Source organism: Mauremys mutica, chromosome 7 (genome assembly GCF_020497125.1).
Source record: "Mauremys mutica isolate MM-2020 ecotype Southern chromosome 7, ASM2049712v1, whole genome shotgun sequence".
Taxonomy (NCBI): domain Eukaryota; kingdom Metazoa; phylum Chordata; order Testudines; family Geoemydidae; genus Mauremys; species Mauremys mutica.
Genome location: NC_059078.1, coordinates 82991997 through 83015342, shown reverse-complemented (window position 1 = coordinate 83015342; position 23346 = coordinate 82991997). Strand labels below are relative to the sequence as shown.

The 23346-nt window shown below is 42.6% G+C and overlaps 1 long non-coding RNA gene across 1 annotated transcript in view; it reads right to left on the bottom strand.

The window, feature by feature from the left end:
- The window catches only part of LOC123374672, a 263834-nt gene that overhangs the window by 50068 nt on the left and 190420 nt on the right, over positions 1–23346 (bottom strand). The window contains exon 2 of the long non-coding RNA XR_006581152.1: positions 727–802. This is a non-coding gene — a long non-coding RNA (uncharacterized LOC123374672). The remainder of the gene's footprint in view (positions 1–726; positions 803–23346) is intronic.

Sequence of the window (23346 nt, the reverse complement as noted above, 5' to 3'; positions counted from 1 at the left end):
TCCATACCCCTAATAATTTTTGTTGCCTTTTTCTGAACCTTTTCCAATTCCAATATATCTTTTTTGAGATGGGGCAACTGCATCTGCACGCAGTATTCAAGATGTGGGCGTATCATGGATTTATATAGAGGCAATATGATATTTTCTATCTTATGACCTATTCCTTTCTTAATGATTCCCAAAATTCTGTTAGCTTTTTTGACTGCTGCTGCACATTGAGTGAATGTTTTCAGAGAACTATCCACAATGACTCCAAGATTTCTTTCTTGAATGATGGCAGCTAATTTAGACCCCATCATTTTATATGTATATGCATTCTATGTGCATTACTTTGCATTTATCAACATGGAATTTCATCTGCCATTTTGTGCCCAATCACCCAGTTTTGTGAGATCCTTTTGTAGCATTTCGCAGTCTGCTTGGGACTTAACTATCTTGAGTAGTTTTGTATCATCTGCAAAACTTTTGCCACTTCACTGTTTACCCCTTTTTCCAGATCACTTATGAATATGTTAAATGGGACTTGTCCCAGTACAGATCCTTAGGGGGACACCACTATTTACTGCTCCCCCTTTTGAAAACTGACCATTTATTCCTATCTTTTAACAAGTTACCAATCCATGAGAGAACGTTCCCTCTTATCCCATAACAGCTTACTTGTCAAAGGCTGTCTGAAAATCTAAGTACACTATATAGATTACCTGTATACCAGACACTCACTCTTACCTGTATGGCAGACACTTTCTCTCAATTCAGTACTTCACCTTCTGGTTATGGCTGAAACCAGGAAGTGCAAAGAGATCTGTACATGCAAAAACAAGAACCAAAAGTTAAATGAACTTCTTGGACATGCAACTTTGTTCAGTTCGGGTTTAGCATGAGCTTTGGATGAAAGTTCAGGCTTTTTTTATTCTATCTGAATGTGTTTGCCTATCCTTAATTTCCTCTATGCTCTGTGTCTACAAGAACTCAAAATTATTTTGCACGTGCAAGTTACTTAAAAGAAAACCACACACTAGCATCAGAATATTGATCAGCCCTAAATTAGGTGGGGATTTCCTAAATTGCAGGTTGTGCTGTTACCAGTAATGAGGAGTGTAACTTCTGCCTCAGTATTTACTTCAACTGTTTGCACTCCAATAGTATCTGGTGGTATTTGCAGCAGGTGCATGGCAAAACCTTTTCCGCAGTACAAACACCCAGATTACTGAGGGAAAAAATAAATTATATCTTGCTCTCTTAAATTGTAAAACAGTTCCCCAGATTTTATTTTTAATAATTTCATCAATTTTACTGTAAAGGTGACTTGCAAAAGAGAAAAAAAAAGTGTTTGTGGCCTTTTCTTATTTTTGATGTGTAACAATATCGCAGAGGTGGAAGGGAGGAGATGGAGTTGATTCAGGTTTTAATTTCCTTGGGATAGAGAAGGAGAGGGATGACAACCTCACAAGTGACAAGACACTGGAACCAGAGCAACTGAGAGGGGAAGGGATTTTATTCTACCTGTTTAGAAATCTTTGTTTTTCATTTCTTTCTGTTAACACCTATTTAACTTAAACTACTGGGGTGGGGGGGGGGGAATTAGGCTCTACTTCAGCACTTGCATCCATACAAGCAGATGCCTGAACTTTCATAGAGTCGCATTCAAGCATCCCAAGTAATTGGGATTCCAAGTGGTCAGAGGGCTCTGTCATCAAAGCCCTAGGAGAAAAGCTTTTTAAGTGGAGGATTCAGTGTCCTCTCCTCTTAAGCTGAGGGCTGAGAAAACTCCCACACTATTTCTCTAACCTTCCAAGGAGTTCTTCAGCAAAATAGGGAAGATAAATCTTGATGTTACTGATATAGCCACAATTTTTTTTTAAATCTTTCTTATACATCACAAAGAAACAAATTAAAATTCTCCACATTATAAGTCACACTTTGTTGTGCTAGTAGAAGATTCCACTTACAAACATTCAGTAATTTCAATATAAGCTCAATAAAACTAGCATAAAGCAAATCTAGTAAGCTTCTAGTCATTTTACTAAATAGTATATGGGTATGGCACAGTTCATTTTGGAAATGGAACGCACTTCACGCAGTAACTCGGAAACACAGTTCCATCCTGGCTATACAAATACAGATACTCATCCCCACACCAGAACCATAGAAAACCTTGAGTGCAGCACAGCCAGTATGCCAAGTAACGGGATTCAGTGTGCCCACACAGGAGTCCACACCCCCTGTATATGCCATACATTTATAATTGGTAGGCACTCCCTCTGTCTTAGCATGCAGAGGGGGTTTGGGGCAGGGTGGGATGGGGAAGGGTTGGAGGTGGAGGCAGGGAATCCATGAATACACAAATCCACCTGCAAAATTCTCACAGAGAAGTAGAGCTCAAGAATAACAGTGAAGCATATATAGAATGAGGCGGGGGAGAAGGGGGGAAATTCCTCACCCCCCCCACCACCCAGCTCGCACAGATCTCCCATGCATACAGTTGGTTTTCTCCATCCAGGATTTAATCTATTAACTCAAAGTAGATGCTTGATCATGTGTTTGCTACCATGTGGTTGGTAGCAACATTGCAAATGACTGAGAATGCAATGCCATTTAACAACCGAAAAGCTTAGTGGAAGAAGCTAAGATGGGAACATGATGGCCTAGGTTTAAACAGTGTTGTGACCTATATGACAGTTCATTTACAATTAGGGAAAGCCTAAGGCAGCCGAGCACCATGGACGGCTGGCCAATAGAATAGCTGCATTTCTGGAATTAGTATAAAAGAAAAGTGTCTATGAGAGCTGTAACTTGGAGAAAAAAATCAGAAGAAAATAATTTGAATTCTTAAATTGTTAATTTGGAGCAGGGGCTGGGTCTTTCTCTGTGCATGGAAAGTGTCTGGCACATAATAAGTGCTACAACAATCTAAAGATATTTTTAGATAATGTGGCTTCCTATGAAGAGGGCCTAACTGTAAATGCACTATATGAAAAAATGAAAGAAAGTAAGAACAGCATACCCTTCTATTCCCCAAAATGGAGAAAGGCGTGAAGGAACTAAATCAATTCACATAATAAATAATGTCTCACAAAACAGTGGAGTGTTTTGACTCAATTGCCATTTAATCCATCAGGCTCAAGAGAAGATGAGGGAAAGCATAGGTCCTCTACTTAGTACAGAGGTGCTAATAATGGACAACATCAAGAAGGCTGAGTTGTTTAGTGAAGACTGAAGCAAAATAGGCATTAAAGGGTAAATTGTGACTAGATACTTAACACTTGGGAGAAGGAATGCACGCCAAAATAGGGAAAGAGCACATTAAAGAATATTTAGATAAGTGAGATATATTCAACTTAGCAGGCTCTGATGAAATTCACCCAAGAGTACTTAAGGAACTAGCTGAAGCAATCTCAGAACCATTAGCAATTCTCTTTGGGAATTCATGGAGGACAGGTGAGGTCCCAGAGGACTGGAAAAAGGCAAACATAGTACTTATCTTTAAAAAGAGAAACAGAGGCCCCAGGGAACCATACACCAAGTCAGTCTAACTTCAATACCTGGAAGATACTGGAAAAACTTATTAAACAACTAATTTAATAGATTCATAGAGTTCAAGGCCAGAAGGGACCATTGTAATAATCTAGTCTGACTTCTTGTCTAACACAGGCAATAGAACTTCCCCAAAATAATTCCTAGAGCAGATCTTTTAGAAAAAACATCTAGTCTTGATTTAAAAATGGTCTGTGTTGGAGAATCCACCATGACCCTTGGTAAATTGTTCCAATGGTTAATTACATTCATTTAAAAATCTGCATCTTATTTCCTGTCTGAATTTGTCTAGCTTCAACTTCCCGCTATTGGATTGTGTTATAACTTTCTCTGATAGATTAAGAGCCCATTATTAAATATTTGTTCCCCATGTAGGTACTTGTAGAGTGTAATCAAGTCACCCCTTAACCTTCTCTTTGTTCAGTAAATAGATTGAGCTCCCTGAGTCTATCACTATAAGTCAGGTTTTCTAATTCTTCTATCTTTCTTGTGGCTCTTGTGTAAGCCCCTAGAGGATAATAGGGTGATAAATAATAGCCAACATGGATTTGTCAAGAACAAATCATGCCAAACCAACCTAATTTTCTTCTTTGACAGGGTTACTAGCCAAGTGAATAGGGGAAAGCTGTAGACATGATATTCCTAGATTTTAGCAAGGCATTTTACACAGTTCCACATGACATTCTCATAAGCAAACTAGGGAAATGTGATCTAGATGAAATTACCATAAACGGGGTGCAAAAAACGTGTTGTAGTGAAGGCTGACATCATTGGGTAAGTGTAGCAGGGCGGATCCCTGCTCCTGGTTTTAAGGGGTTTAAAAGCGGCTTGGCAGGGCTTGAGAGCTGCTGCTCTCAAGCTGGGCTGATTGGGGAAGTAGCCGCAGCTGGGCCACACCCCAATCAGGCCACAGCTGGCCCCTATAAAAGGCTGTGAGCCAGGAGCCCAGTCAGTCTCTCTCTGCCTTCAGAGAGAGAAGGGCCTGGCTGCAGGGAGCTAGACCAGGTACCTAGGGTGAAGCAGGGCTGGGGAAAGGCTGAGGAGCTGGGGAAGCTCCAACCTAGAAAACCCCAGGCTGCGGCCTAGCATAGGGCAAAAGGTACTGGGGGTTGCAGGGGGCAACCTAGGGGTAGGCAAAGGCAGCAGGTCCAAACCCCCTTTGCTGATGATGAGTGCTGGCTACTGCAGTCTGCCCCAGGGAACGGGGGCTAGATAGAGACTGGGCAGTAGCCACTACTGAGGCAAAGTGGGGATAGTAGGGTGGGGGTTCCCCTGGGAAGGGGAAACCCAGTTAAAGGGGCACCGGGGTCCTGGGAGGGACACGGGGCCAGTAGCAAACAGGTGGATCACTGGCCTGCAGAGGGCGCTTCTGGGCTGGAAAGAGCTAATTCCCCAGAGTCACCAGCAGGAGGCACCGCAGGGGTGAGTCCAACCCATTACAGTAAGGCTGAAGAAAGGACCTTTTCCTCGTTTGGCAAATGGCTCAGGAAATAAAGGATGACAAACTATAAGTAGAGCATTTTGTTTCTGCTGTTGTAAGCTGCTTCAGTATATTTGTGAACAATCTTTGGCAAGACCGCAATAAGAATATGGATACATGATGACATAGTTAAAGTCAACAATATGCAGGTTGATGTAGAAAGTGCATAAGAATATAAAAGCTGTCATACTGAGTTAGACCATGACCCATCTTCCCCAGTATCCTGTTTCTAACAGTGGCCCATACCAGAAATTAAGGGGGATTGGAGAGAACAGGGCAATTATAGAGCAATCCAATCCTGTCTTCCATTCCTGGCTTCTGATAGTCAGAGGTTCAGGGTCATGCTGACTACGGGGTTGCATTCCTGACAATCTCAGCAAATAGCCTTTGATCAGCATATCCTCCATGAATTTATCCAGTACTTCTTTGAACCCATTTATACTTTTGGCCAACAGAACATCCCCTGGCAATGAGTTCCACAGGTTAGTTGGGCAGTATGGAAAGAGTACTTCTTGTTTGTATTAAACCTGTTGCCTATAATTTCATTGGGTAACCCCTGGTTTTTGTATTGTGTGAAAGGGTAAATACATGTCTTCTCAGTTTTTCCACATCATTCATGATTTTATAGACCTCTATCATAGTCTTTAATAATCTCTTTTCTAAAATAAACAGCCTTAGTCTTTTCAGTCTCTACTCATATGGAAGCCATTCCATAACCTTGATCATCTTTTTTGCACTTCTCTGAAGCTTTTCCAGTTCCACTATCTTCTGAGATGAGGTGACAAAACTGGATGCAGTAGTCAAGGTGTGGGAGTACCATGGATTTAAATAGAGGCATTATGATATTTCTGTCTTATTCTCTATACCTTTCATAAAAGTTCTTAACTTAATGTTATCCTTTTTGGCCACTGCCACACACTGAGTGGAACTTTTCAGAAAAGTATACACGGTGACTCCAAGATCTCTTTCTTGAGTAGTAACAGATAATTTAGAACTCAGCATTGTATATATATAGCTGGTATTATTTTTCCTATATGCATTCCTTCGCATTTATCAACATTGAATTTCATCTGCCATATTGTTGCCTAGTCACCTAGTTTTATGAGATCCCTTTGTAATGCCTCACAGTCTGTTTTGGATTTAACTATCTTGAATAATTTTGTATCACTTGCAAACTTTGCCACTTCCCTATTTACCCCCTTTTCCAGATTAATGAGTATGTTGAACATCACAGTCCCTGGTACAGATCCTTGGGGGACCCCACTGTTTACCTGTCCCCATTGTGAAAACTGGCCATTTATTCCAACCCTTGGTTTCCTATCTTTCAACCAGTTACTGGTCCATGAGAGGACCTTCCTCCTTATCCCATAACTACTTTTTTTTTCCCTTAAGAGCCTTTGGTGAGGGATCTTGACAAAGGCTTTCTGAAAATCCAAGTATACCATTATCAACTGGATCACCCTTATTCACATGCTTGTTGGCTTCCTTAAACTTTAAACAAATTCTAATAGACTGATAAGGCATGACTTCCCTTTGCAAAAGCCATGTTGACTCTTCCCCCAACAAATCATGTTTATCTGTGTCTCTCATAATTTTGCTCTTTACTACAGTTTTTACCACTGTGCCCAGTACTGAAGCGAGGCTTTACTGGCCTGTAAGTGCCAGGATCTTCTCTGGAGCAGTCTTTAAAAATTGGCATTACATTAGCAGATGAGTGGAAGGTAGCTATAGAGGCTGATTTCAGTGATATGTTACATACTACTGTTAGTAGTTCTTTAATTTCATGAGTTCCTTACTAGCTCTTACCTGTACTTCACAAATTTCTTTCCTATACTGTGCACTAGGATATAGAGTTACCCTTTAATAAATTCATCCATAAGGGATATCTCCACCAAAACTGTACTCCTGAACATCTGTTTTTTTCCTCCAGCCCTTAGTAACCCATTCTTCATTCCCCTCCCATCCTTTAAACATCTTCTTGCTGAATTTAACTTTTTATATGACATGTCTGTGGAGAATACACTTCATTGTTTCAGCTCCTTCTTGATTTCTGCTCTATTCAACCTCCAGTTCCTGGTTCTATCGCAACTTCCCTCCCATTGCACTCCATCAGATCCATAGCTCTAATCCCTCTCCATGTATCTGTCATCTACTGTCCCACTCAATTTCTCTCCAGCTGCATCTCTCTTCCTCTTAGTCTTACTCTCATCATTGATAATCTCAATCTCTAACTTCCCAGCTGAGCCCTTAGCCTACCTACAACACACCTGTGCATGCAGAAAACTTGCACCCAACTCCTCACCCTAGCCCACTAGTTTGACTTTCATCCCCAGACCAGTTTTCTGACTCATAAAAAGACCACTTGCTCAACCCTGACCTTGCCAAATGCTACGTTATCTCTGACCTTTTCATTACCCAACTTTCTCTTCCCTACCCACCACCTCATTTTCTTGACCACTAATCCTTAAACACGGCTCATCCAACCTATGAATCCTCCACTACTGCTTCTGTGCCAGTGAATGCATCTGCCGAGATTCCCTGGCCGACTTGGACTTCCTCCACTACAATTTTGTTCTCTCTTCACTTTTTTCACCTTCCTTATCAAGCAGTATTACCTGTTCACTCATTCACTCCCATACATACAAGTCCCATCACCTATTTGCAACCACCTTCAGCATTCTCCATCCCAATTTGTGTTCGTTATTGCCAGCTTCTTCAAAGATAAGATCTTCCATGATCCCTAAGGACACTATGCACTCCATATACAAATACCTTCTGAAGACTCACTTCTGATAAATGCAAAAAATTAGCTGACTAATAACACTGCTCTACAGCCAAAATGCTTCTGAAATAAATGTAGTCAAACTTTACTAATTCTGGGTCACTGAGAACGAAAATGATGCTTAAAATTGTTGATTGGCTCTAGTGCTCAAGATATGCTATTGAGTCAGTATATATACGACCCTTGACTTGGAAATAGCGGAGGATAAGTGAGTTATAAAGGGAAGGGATCTCAATTTAAACCAGAAATGACTAAAATACATCTTTGACTGGATCTATGAATAAATCTATGACTGGGTTTGGACAGTACTTGCTTTTTATGCAAAACAATGAATGATGCAATCTGAAGCTGGTATTGCGTCATACATTATATGAATTGCATCATGTTATTCCTAGAAGTCATGGATGATGCAATCATAACGAAGCTTACATCACTCTGCTGAACAAATTGCCCTATATCAGCTCTAGAAATCATACAGTATCGTGCTCTCTTATTTGTCAGTGTTTGATTTTGCAAAGGGACACATTTCTGTTTAGCCAAAGTGAGCAGAGATGCCTCGTACTTGTGTGAACAGTGCAGATAACTTCTGCTATGTTTGTGGTGAAGTGACTTTTGCATCACAAAAGCGCAGTCTAACCACTATGGTTAAGAAAGCCTATCACCTTTATTTTGGCTGCAAAATTGGAGACCAGGACAAGAGGTGGGCCCCACACATATGCTGCAACACTTGTGCAACAAATCTTCGCCAGTGGTTGAACAGGAAAAGGAAATCTATGCCTTTTGCAGTGCCAATGATTTGGAGAGAGCCAACAGATCATACCAGCAATTGTTACTTCTGCATGGTGCCTCCAGTTGGGAAAGGTGTGTCAAAGAAGAAAAAAAGTGGACTGTGCATTATCCAACATTCCATCAGCTATACGCCCAGTACCCCACGGAGAAGGACTGCCAGTTCCTGATGCACCAGAATCATTCTCACTTGAGTCAGACGAGGAAGAGGATGAAACTTCTGGTCCTGAACCATCAATGTCACAGGACCCACATTTTCTCCCATCCTCCTCCTCTGAACCACACCTCATAACACAAGATGAACTGAATGACCTTGTCAGGGATTTGGAACTACCCAAGAGTAAGGCAGAGCTGTTGGGCTCCAGACTACAGCAGTGGAATCTCCTGGCAGGTGATGTTAAGGTTTCCATGTTCCGTGACCGTCAAAAGGATCTTGTCCCATTCTTCTTCATGGAAGGTGATCTTGTAGCCTGCAACAACATCGATGGTGAGATGGCAGCCCTGAACATCGTTCACGATCCAGATGAGTGGAGACTGTTCATTGATTCATCGAAGATGAGTCTTAAAGCTGTTTTACTGCATAATGGCAATGTTTTGCCATCAATTCCAGTTGGTCATGCAGTCCATATGAAGGAAACCTATGACAACATGAAAACTTTTGAGGTGCATAAACTATGACCAACATCAGTGGCAGCTTTGTGGCGATTTGAAGGTTGTTGCTCTCTTACTTGGTCTGCAGACTGGATACACAAAGTACTGCTGTTTTCTCTGCGAATGGGATAGTCGTGCAAGAGATTCCCACTACATCAAGAAAGATTGGCCACTCCGACAGTCATTGGAGCCTGGGAGGAAAAGTGTTCAGCATCCACCACTTGTTGAATCAAGGAAGATTTTGTTACCACCCTTACACATCAAGCTGGGTCTGATGAAGAACTTTGTCAAGGCCATTGACAAAACACAAGCAGCTTTCAAGTACCTCCGTGGAAAATTTCCAAGGTTAAGTGAAGCTAAGATAAAGGAAGGTGTCTTTGTTGGTCCTCAGATTCATGAACTTCTTCGAGATGATGCATTTGACCATGCACTGCATGGCAAGGAAAAGACGGCATGGAAAGCCTTTCAGTTAGTGGCAATAAATTTTCTCGGAAACAACAAGGCAGACAACTACAGGTTGTTGGTGGAAAACCTCCTCAAGGCATACAAAAGCCTTGGTTGCAACATGTCACTAAAGCTACATTTTTTGCACTCTCATCTAGATTTTTTTCCACCGAACTGCGGAGCAGTGAGCGACGAGCACGGCGAGCGATTTCACCAGGACATTGCAACAATGGAGAAATGCTATCAGGGCAAATGGAGTCCATCAATGCTTGCAGACTATTGCTGGACAGTGACAAGAGATGCTCCATTTAATGAATACAAGAGACAAGCCAAGAAGCGCCGAGTAGACACTGAATAGGACTAAACTATGTACATAGTAGTTTTTTGCCTTTTGTTTCATAATAAATTTTAGTTATATAACCCTTTTGCTGATTTTTAAAGTGTGACATAAACAGGACAGGTGAAATATCATGTAAAGCAACCATAAACACATGAAAAGACCTAGGTTTACAATTTATGATTAAAACTCTACTATCTACACAATATACATAGACATAAAATGTAAAAACTTAAATATCATAGAAACAGTAGCCAATCAGTTTTAATTGTCATATTTTAATTCAGCACATCATACATAATAAATAGCACATTTTATCCCTGAAGCAGACGACTTCTCAAAAACTGTAGACCAGTGTAATGGCAAGATTGGATGCCCCTTTTACCACTCAATTATCTAATTAATATACCTAATTTTAAAAATGTATCAAGACACTGTCAATTATACCTGTGAGGACTTTACTTGCACGTAATATCCTTTTCCCCTACTCTTTACTTGTCTGTGTGTTTCTCCTTTTAGTTTACAAACTCTGACACTATGTTTTACAGGATTCAAGAATGCCTCAACTTTGATGCCCTTATTGCATACTTTCACAGTGAATACAGCCTCTAAATCCTCCTCATAAAGGCAACCTAGGGAGTTCACATAGCGATGTGTGATATCACTTCTAGAAATCTGAGCACTGCAAAAATCATTTTTATCACGTGCCCTCAAACAAAACTCCAACATCCCATTATCCCTCTTTGACTCTAATTGTACATTCACATCTGCCATCTAAACATTGGCCTTCAACCCAAATACTCTTTTGCCTCCTACACTTACCATGTCTATAAATCTGCCTATTATACTACCAAAAACATTCCCTTCAAATGTTTACCAGTTATCTGAACATTATTAATGATTTCAACTCTAACCTTAATTTCCTTTATTTTCAACTCTTCAAAATTTATTGTATCAAAAAAATAGCATCTTCTCTCTTTCCTTCTAAAATGGGAAAATGTCTCACCCAACTTTAGTAACCTTTATAGTTTCCTGTGCACTTCAGAATACAATAACCCAATATAAAATTTCCCTCTAATTTCTCAGTTCCTGTCATCCTCAATCCTTAATCCCCTTGCCCCTGCCTCCAGTCTTCGAAAAACATTTTATTCTATTCCCAAAACATCTAGCTTGTTTTAATGATGCCTCCTTCTCTTCCCCCACCTCCACCCTAAGTCAAACATGGATCCTTCATTCAGGTTGCTCCTACAATTTAAAGTTTCCCAGAGCCTAACTCCCCAGTTCTCTTAAATCCTATCTCAAGAGATTCCTCTATTCTCTCTAGTCCTCAACCTCCTTTCTTAATGAAAAGTCTAGCCAATTTCTGCACCTTGAGCTCTTAGTTCCCTACACTCAGAAAATCTCCCACAACTGCCCAACTCTGCCTTACCACATTTAATAACTACAGCTTGTAACACTCAATTTATTTGTTTCAATTTTTGAACTGTTACTTCAGTTCAGTTTAGGAGTGACTCATTTGGAGTCTTGTTTTACACTGGTGCACTGACTGCAGAACTGTAACTCGTGGGGTTGGGTTCTGGGATAGTTTGTTTACTCAGACAAATATATCTGTTGAACTTTCTGGTCAGTGTTCGACATTCTTCGTACGATTACTTCATTTTAAGAGATCAAACCAACTACTTCTGCCTGACTGCATCCTACTTTTTCCCCCCTAGAGTAATAAAAGGAAGTGAACAGTATCTGAGCAGAAACTTATGAACAGATTCTCAGCTGGTGTAAATTGGTGCAGCTCCAGTAACTTTAATATATCTAAGCTGATTTGCTCCAGCTGATGTTTAGGTGCCTAGTACTCTGATGGGTGATAGATATCTGGGTAGTCTATCCTGGGACTTATCAAGTCCCAGCATCCATACAGGTGGGATGTAAATAATTTTCTAGTCTCCCACCCTCTACTTCTTATAAAATGCTTTGTTCACATTCAGCGTATCACCATCTGACTACAGTTTTTTGGGCTTTATCCCATTTTGCTTCAATTGTGTGATGTACCATACTTGAATAAAGTACCCACGGCTTCAGTTCAATACAAGAACGGAACAGTGGGCAGGATATACATGGTACAGAAGCAAATGCCAACCTGCAGGAACCTGGGCCTCCAGCCCTGCAGACAAATGCATTGGTGAGGAGCCAAATGCATGAGTTGAGTCCCATTTAAGTCAAAGGAACTTTATCCAGATCCACAATGACTGATCTGTTTGCAGAATCAGGGCCTGGGGCAGCAATGAGCAAATTAAAGGTATATTTAGGAATGTATTCAGTACTATATGTCCAGCTGATTAATACAAGACTTCAGTCTCCAGTGGTGGCATGCAATCGATTTCATATAAATTGGAACATACACAGAAGAAGCTTATCACTGCCTGGAGATATACTTTCATTAGTATGGTCTCTGTTTTCTTAAAACAGCTTTGTAATTATGGGAAAGCAGAATAAGAATCATAAAATATATATTAACATTGATTTTAAACAATCATTCAATTTGTAACTACAAGTTACCCCAGAAAATAGAATATTTACTGTATTTTTTCTGTCTGAAGAAAGTTAAGTATTTAATTATTAATGGCACTGTTCTGGGGAATTTAGTAAAGAGCTTTTTAAAAATGAATAAGGGGAGAAAGGGAGAACTGGTCATTGTGTAGTTATTGCAAATACGTAACCTAATAAATAATTTCAGTGCTTATTGCATTTCTTAATTTAACAAACTAACACACACACACACACATTGGGGCTGATTAAAATAATTACACTGGTTTATTGAGCCAAAGAGAAAAATAACCCTCCTATTCAGTATCTTCAGCACTTACTTCTGAAAAAGTTCATCTGTTCATGAGGGTTGCTTCTGTCTACCTGCACTTTTTCCACTCAGGGGGCTTATCCTTAAGGCAGAAAGCTGCAATTGCAAATTGTTGAAGGAGTTGCAACCTGCCAACAGCAGGAGGAGGACTTAGGGTATTAGTGCCACTGGTTATTCTCCCAGCCAGTATGATTTGTGGACATAGGGGAACTGGAGGTCTTTCTGAGCCCCAAAAAGTTGGCCCTTCACCTTGGTAACTGAGTTACTTTCCATAAATGTTACTAAAAATGTGAATTCATTGTAGTTACATTCCATGACATTTGATTATAAAGAATTTGTATACAAAAATGAAACATACTTCTTCTCAGAACCCCTCAAGCATATTTTAATGACTATCTTTATTACTACTTGTCAAACATCCCTACTACATCTATCACCGCAGTTTAACACAATTTCTCCATTTTCTGAGTCACTTTTATATCTCTAGTTTCCCATCCGGAAGCTTCTACCCTTTTTAAACATTCTGTTATCTATGACTTCTAGGGAAAAAATCCACTGCTTTAAAATCCTTTTAACAAACAAAAAACAACAACAAAAACAAACAAAAAAAACCTCTCAGCTTCCCCAACAAGTCAGTTCTCAATTCTGGGACTGTCTTCTCATCACACATTCCGTGTTTGTGCTGCCTTTCTTACTTTGACTCACTTGCAAGAAAAAGAAGTTCCTAATGTCTCTGCTAGGCAGCAAAACAAATCACCTCTATATTATTGTGACTGACACCGAATCTCTAACACATTAGCAACTATGTAGGAACCCAAGGAGGTTGACCTTAAAACAATTTCTTCCTTTTTTTTCTCTCCTCAACTTCTATTTGCAATTCCTTCCTCCTCTGTTTTATCTTACTACACAGTACGGAGGCCATAACTATACCTTCAGTTTCAAAATTTTAAAAAACCCATGCATAAATACACACTGTAAGAGCTACTGGAATGTAATTCATTCTCTACAGCCATTTCATTCTTAGTCTCTCTGCTCATCAATAAGGGGACTAATCACTGCCAAATAGGAAGAAGTGGTTATGATATGGATACCTGTCCATTAGGAACTGGTAAAACTATCTTTTTGCGAACAGGGGCTGCTAACAGGGAGTTTCGCAAGGGAGTTCTCCAGGTGAAGGAGGAGCAAATACAGCATCTGTGGGGTAAGTGACTGTCTGTAGTGTGTGTTTGTTTGTGTTTGGGGGTTACTTGCTGTGTGCTGAGCTTGTGTTTGTCAGTCTGTTTGTTTGTTTGTTTGTTTGTTTGTTTGAGGGACCGTGTGCTCTGGCTGGCAGTTGGAGGCAGGTTTGAAAGCTCGAAGCCTCTGGTAATTGGCTGAGCCTTAATCAGTGGGCGGGGCATTCACTCAGGCCAGGGCTTTATAAAGCTGTGCACAAGCGACCAGGGAGCTTTGCTAACAGGGAGTTTCGCAAGGGAGTTTAGAAGGGGAGTGGGAAGGGAGTGGGAGTCCCTCGCCAGCCCTAAACCTCTTCCCTGTGGTCCCCCTAAAGCCCATAAACCGAACCACATTTCAAAACCCCTTTCTGTAAACCACCCTTCCATTAACTAGGAGACAATGCAGGCAGAAGCCCAGCAGCAGAGTGGGGGCTATCCACTTTATTGCGCTGAGTGTTGCATGTATGATTACCTGCCCTGTGGGCGGGTGGCGTATGTGTGCAGCCGGTGCAAGGAGCTCCTGGCCCTCAGAGACCATGTACGGACTTTGGAGGCCAGGGTGGTGGAACTGGAGGAGCTAAGAAAGGCAGAGAGATATGTTGATGAGGCTTTCCGGGACACTGTAGAATTGTCCCACCTCCAGTCAGACAGCCCCTGTGCTGTTGAGGAGGATGAAAGGCCCAGGGAAGCAGAGCAGTCAATGGGAGCAGAGGGAAACCTTCCTGTAGTTGGGACCCTCCTTCCAGATGGTGCTGGGGTTGCCTCTCGCACTGAGGTTGCCTCTCCGGGGGAGGGAACTCCAGTTTCTAGGAAAAGGCAGGTGTTAGTAATGGGAGATTCGATTATTAGAAACATAGATAGCTGGGTTTGTGATGACCGGGAGAACCGTATGGTGACTTGCCTGCCTGGTGCGAAGGTTGCGGATCTCTCGAGGCATCTAGACAGACTTATGTGTAGTGCTGGGGAGAAGCTGGTGGTCTTGGTACATGTAGGTACCAATGACATAGGGAAGGGTAGGAGAGATGTCCTGGAAGCCAAATTTAGGCTGCTAGGGAAGAGACTGAAATCCAGGACCTCTATGGTGGCATTCTCAGAAATGCTCCCAGTTCCACGCGCAGGGCCAGGTAGGCAGGCAGAGCTTCAGAGTCTCAATGCGTGGATGAGACGATGGTGTAGAGAGGAGGGGTTTACATTCATTAGGAACTAGGGAAACTTCTGGGATGGGAGGAGCCTATACAGGAGAGATGGGCTCCACCTAAACCAAAGTGGAACCAGACTGCTGGCACTAAACATTAAAAAGGTTGTAGAGCAGTTTTTAAACTAGGAGATGGGGGGAAAGCCGACCGCTGCAGAGGAGCCTGTGGATCAGACACAGACTTTTCTTAGGGGATGATGATAGAGAATGATGATAGAGAATCTCCAGGATATAGTCAGGAGCAGAGGACTGAAGAGTATAATGTAAGGGCCGGATCAGATGATAAACAGTCACGTAAAAAAGAATCTGGCACATCAGAAAAAGGCAGGCTAATAAACAGGGACAAGTTTTTAAGTGCTTGTACACAAATGCCAGAAGTCTAAATAATAAGATGGGTGAACTAGAGTGCCTTGTGATAAAGGAGGATATTGATATAATAGGCATCAAAGAAACCTGGTGGACTGAGAGCAATCAATGGGACACAATCATTCCAGGGTACAAAATATATCGGAAGGACAGAACAGGTCGTGCAGGGGGAGGAGTGGCACTATATGTGAAAGAAAGTGTAGATTCAAATGAAGTAAAAATCTTAAGCGAATCCACATGTTCCATAGAATCTCTATGGATAGAAATTTCATGCTCTAGTAAAAATATAACATTAGAGATCTATTATCGACCACCTGACCAGGACAATAATAGTGATGATGAAATGCTAAGGGAAATTAGAGAGGCTATCAAAATTAAGAACCCAATAATAGTGGGGGATTTCAATTATCCCCATATTGACTGGGAACATTTCACGTCAGGACGAAATGCAGAGATAAAATTTCTCGATACTTTAAATGACTGCTTCATGGAGCAGCTGGTACGGGAACCCACAAGGGGAGAGGCAACTCTAGATTTAATCCTGAGTGGAGCGCAGGAGCTGGTCCAAGAGGTAACTATAGCAGGACCGCTTGGAAATAGTGACCATAATACAATAACATTCAACATCCCTGTGGTGGGAAGAACACCTCAACTGCCCAACACTGTGGCATTTAATTTCAAAAGGGGGAACTATACAAAAATGAGGGGGTTAGTTAGACAAAAGTTAAAAGGTACAGTGACTAAAGTGAAATCCCTGCAAGTTGCGTGGGCCCTTTTTAAAGACACCATAATAGAGGCCCAACTTCAATGTATACCCCAAATTAAGAAAAACAGTAAAAGAACTAAAAAAGAGCCACCGTGGCTTAACAACCATGTAAAAGAAGCAGTGAGAGATAAAAAGACTTCCTTTAAAAGGTGGAAGTCAAATCCTAGTGAGGCAAATAGAAAGGAACACAAACACTGCCAACTTAAGTGCAAGAGTGTAATAAGAAAAGCCAAAGAGGAGTTTGAAGAACGACTAGCCAAAAACTCTAAAGGTAATAACAAAATGTTTTTTTAAGTACATCAGAAGCAGGAAGCCTGCTAAACAACCAGTGGGGCCCCTTGACGATCGAAATACAAAAGGAGCGCTTAAAGACGATAAAGTCATTGTGGAGAAACTAAATGGATTCTTTGCTTCAGTCTTCACGGCTGAGGATGTTAGGGAGATTCCCAAACCTGAGCTGGCTTTTGTAGGTGACAAATCTGAGGAACTGTCACATATTGAAGTGTCACTAGAGGAGGTTTTGGATTTAATTGATAAACTCAACATTAACAAGTCACCGGGACCAGATGGCATTCACCCAGGAGTTCTGAAAGAACTCAAATGTGAAGTTGCGGAACTATTAACTAAGGTTTGTAACCTGTCCTTTAAATCGGCTTCGGTACCCAATGACTGGAAGTTAGCTAATGTAACGCCAATATTTAAAAAGGGCTCTAGGGGTGATCCTGGCAATTACAGACCGGTAAGTCTAACGTCGGTACCGGGCAAATTAGTTGAAACAATAGTTAAGAATAAAATTGTCAGACACAAAGAAAAACATAAACTGTTGAGCAATAGTCAACATGGTTTCTGTAAAGGGAAATTGTGTCTTACTAATCTATTAGAGTTCTTTGAAGGGGTCAACAAACATGTGGACAAGGGGGATCCGGTGGACATAGTGTACTTAGATTTCCAGAAAGCCTTTGACAAGGTCCCTCACCAAAGGCTCTTACGTAAATTAAGCTGTCATGGGATAAAAGGGAAGGTCCTTTCATGGATTGAGAACTGGTTAAAGGACAGGGAACAAAGGGTAGGAATTAATGGTAAATTCTCAGAATGGAGAGGGGTAACTAGTGGTGTTCCCCAAGGGTCAGTCCTAGGACCAATCCTATTCAATTTATTCATAAATGATCTGGAGAAAGGGGTAAACAGTGAGGTGGCAAAGTTTGCAGATGATACTAAACTGCTCAAGATAGTTAAGACCAAAGCAGATTGTGAAGAACTTCAAAAAGATCTCACAAAACTAAGTGATTGGGCAACAAAATGGCAAATGAAATTTAATGTGGATAAATGTAAAGTAATGCACATTGGAAAAAATAACCCCAACTATACATACAACATGATGGGGGCTAATTTAGCTACAACGAGTCAGGAAAAAGATCTTGGAGTCATCGTGGATAGTTCTCTGAAGATGTCCACGCAGTGTGCAGAGGCGGTCAAAAAAGCAAACAGGATGTTAGGAATCATTAAAAAGGGGATAGAAAATAAGACTGAGAATATATTATTGCCCTTATATAAATCCATGGTACGCCCACATCTCGAATACTGTGTACAGATGTGGTCTCCTCACCTCAAAAAAGATATTCTAGCACTAGAAAAGGTTCAGAAAAGGGCAACTAAAATGATTAGGGGTTTGGAGAGGGTCCCATATGAGGAAAGATTAAAGAGGCTAGGACTCTTCAGCTTGGAAAAGAGAAGACTAAGGGGGGATACGATAGAGGTATATAAAATCATAAGTGATGTCGAGAAAGTGGATAAGGAAAAGTTATTTATTTATTCCCATAATACAAGAACTAGGGGTCACCAAATGAAATTAATAGGCAGCAGGTTTAAAACAAATAAAAGGAAGTGCTTCTTCACGCAGCGCACAGTCAACTTGTGGAACTCCTTACCTGAGGAGGTTGTGAAGGCTAGGACTATAACAATGTTTAAAAGGGGACTGGATAAATTCATGGTGGCTAAGTCCATAAATGGCTATTAGCTAGGATGGGTAAGAATGGTGTCCCTAGCCTCTGTTCGTCAGAGGATGGAGATGGATGGCAGCAGAGAGATCACTTGATCATTGCCTGTTAGGTTCACTCCCTCTGGGGCACCTGGCATTGGCCACTGTCGGTAGGCAGATACTGGGCTAGATGGACCTTTGGTCTGACCCGGTACGGCCTTTCTTATGTTCTTAACCAGTAGAGCTACAAAAGTAACTGGAATCAATTCAATGGAGCTGAAAACTGGTGTATATGTGAGAGGAGAATCAGAGCCAATACGGAGAAACGAGAAAAGAGGCAAGCCCAAAAGAGAAGTCGCCAACATGTCTGCCAAAAACTGGCTTTGTGGAAAGAAAGGATTATGGCATTCTGGGCGTACTATAAGCCTTTGATTCCTTAGCTAACGGAGCACAGGGATTGGAGAAAACATATTTTTAGTGCCTTATGGGCACTCATTTGTTTGATCCACCCCGAAAATTGTACCACGAGACCGCCACCAAAGAGACACCAGAAGACAAGATGTGACACTATCCCAAGGGTAGGCTGCCCCTCCTGAGATGATTTTCCAGTACCTTGAAATCACTCCTTTCAAGTGGCAGGTCTGTGCCTCCATTCTTTTTTGGGTTGGGATCCCGTGAGGCAGTCACTTTTCAATGGGGTCTCAGGGTTACACCCCCTTGTTGCCAACTGGGTCACTGAGCAAGCCCAATGAACTTGGCACTGCAAGTGTTTCCATTTGGGTCAGTAATAGTACGCAGTGACACAGAAGCAGTATTTATCTAAGCCTATGGTCTGAGTGAGCTCTCCCCTGCCACTTATTCATGAACTGGGGGAAAAGACCTCAGGAGCAGACCATATTTGCACAGACACACCTACTTTACCAACGTGATCAATATACTGTTAGTGGCTCAGTTTAAATGATCAATTAAGGTGACATCAGAAAACTCCGCTCAGTCCATTTATTAAACAAGACAAGTCAGCACAAATAGATTTATACTTTACCCATCTGGAGAACAGGCTTGCAGAAGTTATATCTTCACTCTGTTCCAAAGTATGAGCTAATTTCTGCCCATATTTATATCCCCCTTGTTTCGGATAGTCTGAAAATTCACGATAGTCTCTGTATTACAGACTTCAATCCCCTTCTTATCTAATTTCATTCCTATTTTTCAAGGTACCTTTGTATCATCTGTACAGATCATCCCCAGCATACTATACCAGTCATACCTAGAACACTGGATATTTGTCAAGTCTCAACAAAACATACATCTTGTGTTTGACAGATTCTACAGCTAAAAAGAACAAAAGATTATACAAAATTTACCTATTTATAACTTTCCATTATAAAGCTTAGCATGAGTACAAGGCATTCTGGGAGTATAGTACATAGCCATACAATTTAGCGTACATAAAAACCTTCTAGAAATATATAATGTTAGCTAATGAGGCATACTTAGGCCTGGTCTACACTAGGACTTTAATTCGAATTTAGCAGCGTTAATTCGAACTAACCGCTCAACCGTCCACACCAGGAAGCCATTTAATTCGAACTAGAGGGCTCTTTAGTTCGAATTTGGTACTCCACCTCGACAGGTGGAGTAGCGCTAAATTCGACATGGCTAGCTCGAATTAGGCTAGGTGTGGATGCTAATCGAACTTAGTAGCTCCGGGAGCTATCCCACAGTGCACCACTCTGTTGACGCTCTGGACAGCAGTCCGAGCTTGGATTCTCTGACCAGCCACACAGGAAATGACCCGGGAAAATTTGAATTCATTTTCCTGTCTGGGCACTTTGAATCTGACGTCCTGGCTGGACATCGGGGCGAGCTCCGCAGCACCTGCAACGATGCAGAGCTCTCCAGCAGAGGAGTTCATGTTATCTGTGAATAGAAAGACGGACCCAGCATAGACTGACCGGGAACTCTTTGATCTGATCGGAGTGAGGGGCGAGGAGTCTCTGCTTTCGGAGCTGCGCTCCAAAACACGGAATGCAAAGACCTACGAGAAGGTCTCCAAAGCCATGAGAGACAGAGGATACAGGCGGGATGCAACGCAGCGCCACGTGAAAATCAAGGACCCCAGACAAGGCTACCAAAAAATCAAAGCGGCAAACGGACGCTACGGAGCCTGCCACCACTACCCCACCAGTGACCGTGGACTCTGACGATGGGACAGTGTCGACGGCCAGTTCCTCGGTGATGTTCGCGGACGGGGAAGATGAGGAAGGGTTTGTGGAGGACGAGGCAGGCGAGAGCGCTTACAACGCTGGTTTCCCCGACAGCCAGGATCTATTCATCACCGTCACGGAGATCCCCCAACAACCCTCCCCGGCCATTAACCCGGACCCTGAATCAGGGGAAGGAGCAGTCGGTAAGTGCTGTAACCATGTTAACTTTTATTCTTAATATAACAGGAATCTTAACTCTGTGAAAAGGAGGGCTCTCTAGATATGGGGATAGAACAGAAATCATCCTTGGAGATCTCCACGAAGCTCTCCTTGCGTTAATCGAAAAGCATCAGCAGGAGGTTCCTGGGGAGAGCTGCCTTATTGGGTGCTCCGTGGTAGCACAGTTTTCCGTGCGAGGCTTTCATGAGGAACTCAGGGAGCATTGCCTCCCCGAGCACGGCTGCATCGGGCCCTGGTTCGTGCTAGCTTTCACGCAGCATGCGCTCTCTATCTCCTTCAGTGACCCTCCTCGGGGTGATCTCGCTCGGAGACTCCTGCATCTAATTAGGGTAATTACTGTAATTTTACGCCTGGTCCAAAGTATTTTTAAGAAATCTACGGACAGACGGCATAGCACAGACTCAGCACGCAGCTGCGTGACGAGCGTAACGGAAAGCCAAAGAATATAATGGACGCTCATGGAGGGAGGGGGGAATGAGGACGCAAGGTATCCCACAGTTCCTGCTGTCTCCGAAAAGTATTTGCATTCTTGGATGAGCTCCAAATGCTTCTAGGGCCAAACACAGTGTCTGCGGTGGGTCAGGGCATAGTTTGGCAATTTGCGCACACACCCCACCCACCACCAGAAGTGAAAACAATCCTCTGTTGACTCTTTTACATGTCACCCTATCTTTACTGAATGCTGCAGATAGACGCGATGGTGCAGCACTCAACACCAACATCCTTGCTCCCCCCACGCTATGGATGGCTGATGGTACAATAAGATGGAACTCCATCCTCATCATCAGCCTATTGGCACATGGGGCAGTGCAAAAGGGCTGGTAACCATGCCGACTAGTATCAGTAAGGTCAATCAAGGGCGCCTGTCCCTAATTTTTGATGGCTGATGATACAATATGGCTGCTAACCGTCCTCATCATTGCAACAGGGGGCTGAGCTCCATCAGCCCCCACCCTTCATTGTAAATAAAAGATTCAATTGCCCCTGGACTAGCAGAGGGATGATGGGCTCCTTCATCCACACTCCTTAATGTCCTGCCTGGACTATCATTGCAGCTGGAGGCTTCCTTCCACTCATTTCTCACAAACAAGTCACTGTGTCTTATTCCTGCATTCTTTATTACTTCATCACACAAGTGGGGGGACAATGGTATGGTAGCCCAGGAAGGCTGGGGTAAGAACGGAATGAACAGGTGGTGTTGTTGCAGGAGCACCCCTTGTGAATAGCATACAGCTCATAATTTATGCAGGATTAGACACAGAGCAGCTGTGGTCTCTGGTTCTATGATACAGTGGTTCTCTAGTACACTTGCCCATAATCTAGGCAGGACTGATTCTATTTTTAGATACCAAAAAGGAGGGATTGACTCAGGGAGTCATTCCCAATTTTTGCTTTTGCGCCCCTGGCTGCTCGGCCAGGGGCACTTATGACAGCCCCAAATGGGGCAGTGCAAAAGGACAGGTAACCATGCCCATCTTATTACCATCTTATTACCAATTTATGGTATGGTAGATGGTACAATATGGCTGGTAACCATCTCTGCTGTCATGCAAAAGCAAAAGCATGCTGCTGTGTAGCGCTGCTGGCCCGCCTCTATCAGCGGCATCTAGTACACATACGGTGACATACACAAAAGGCAAAACAGTGTCCATGGTTGCCACGCTATGGCGTATGCCAGGGCAATTCTGGGAAAACGGGCTTGAAATGATTATCTGCCGTTGCTTTCCCGGAGGAAGGAATGACTGGCGACATTTACCCAGAATCCACCGCAAAAATGATTTCTGCCCCAGCAGGCACAGGGGTCTCAACCCAGAATTCACAGAGACAGCCTAGACTCAGTTAATTGTTCGCAAAAATGTATCTTTGCAAGGAATTCACTCCCTGTTTCCCATCTCACAGCTTCCACTGTCTCCAGACCTGCCACAGCATCCCCCTCGCAGAGGCTGGCGAAGATTAGGCGGCGAAAGAAAAAGACAAGGGACAAGATGTTCGAGGAACGTATGGGCTGCTACCTAGCAGAGGCGGACCAGCAGAGCCAGTGGAGGGAGACCGTCTCTCTGTGCCAGCGCTCACACAGCGAACGGGAGGAGAGGTGGCGTGAGGAAGACAACCAGGCGACTGAAACAATGCTTGGACTAGTGAGGGAGCAAACGGACACGCTCAGGCGCCTTGTGGATGTTCTGCAGGACCGCAGGAGGACAGAGCCCCCCTGAAGTGTATTTGCAACCGCCCTCCCCCGCCACAAAGTCCCATACCCCCCCTCACCGAAAATAATCAGGAGGAGGGGCGGCCGGGGACGTGAATACTGTCACTGCACCACAGCACAGTGCTCAAGTACCCAAAAGCTCTCAGACCCTACTTTTGCCGAAGTCCTTCACTTCCAGACTCACAGTAGTCCCAATCCCAGTCCCATCCCCTAACTGTCTACTTAATTAATAAACATGCTTTGCTGTTAATTACTGTTTCCGTTATGTTTTTTCAAAGAAGACTGTGTTTGAATGGGGGGCGTGGGGAA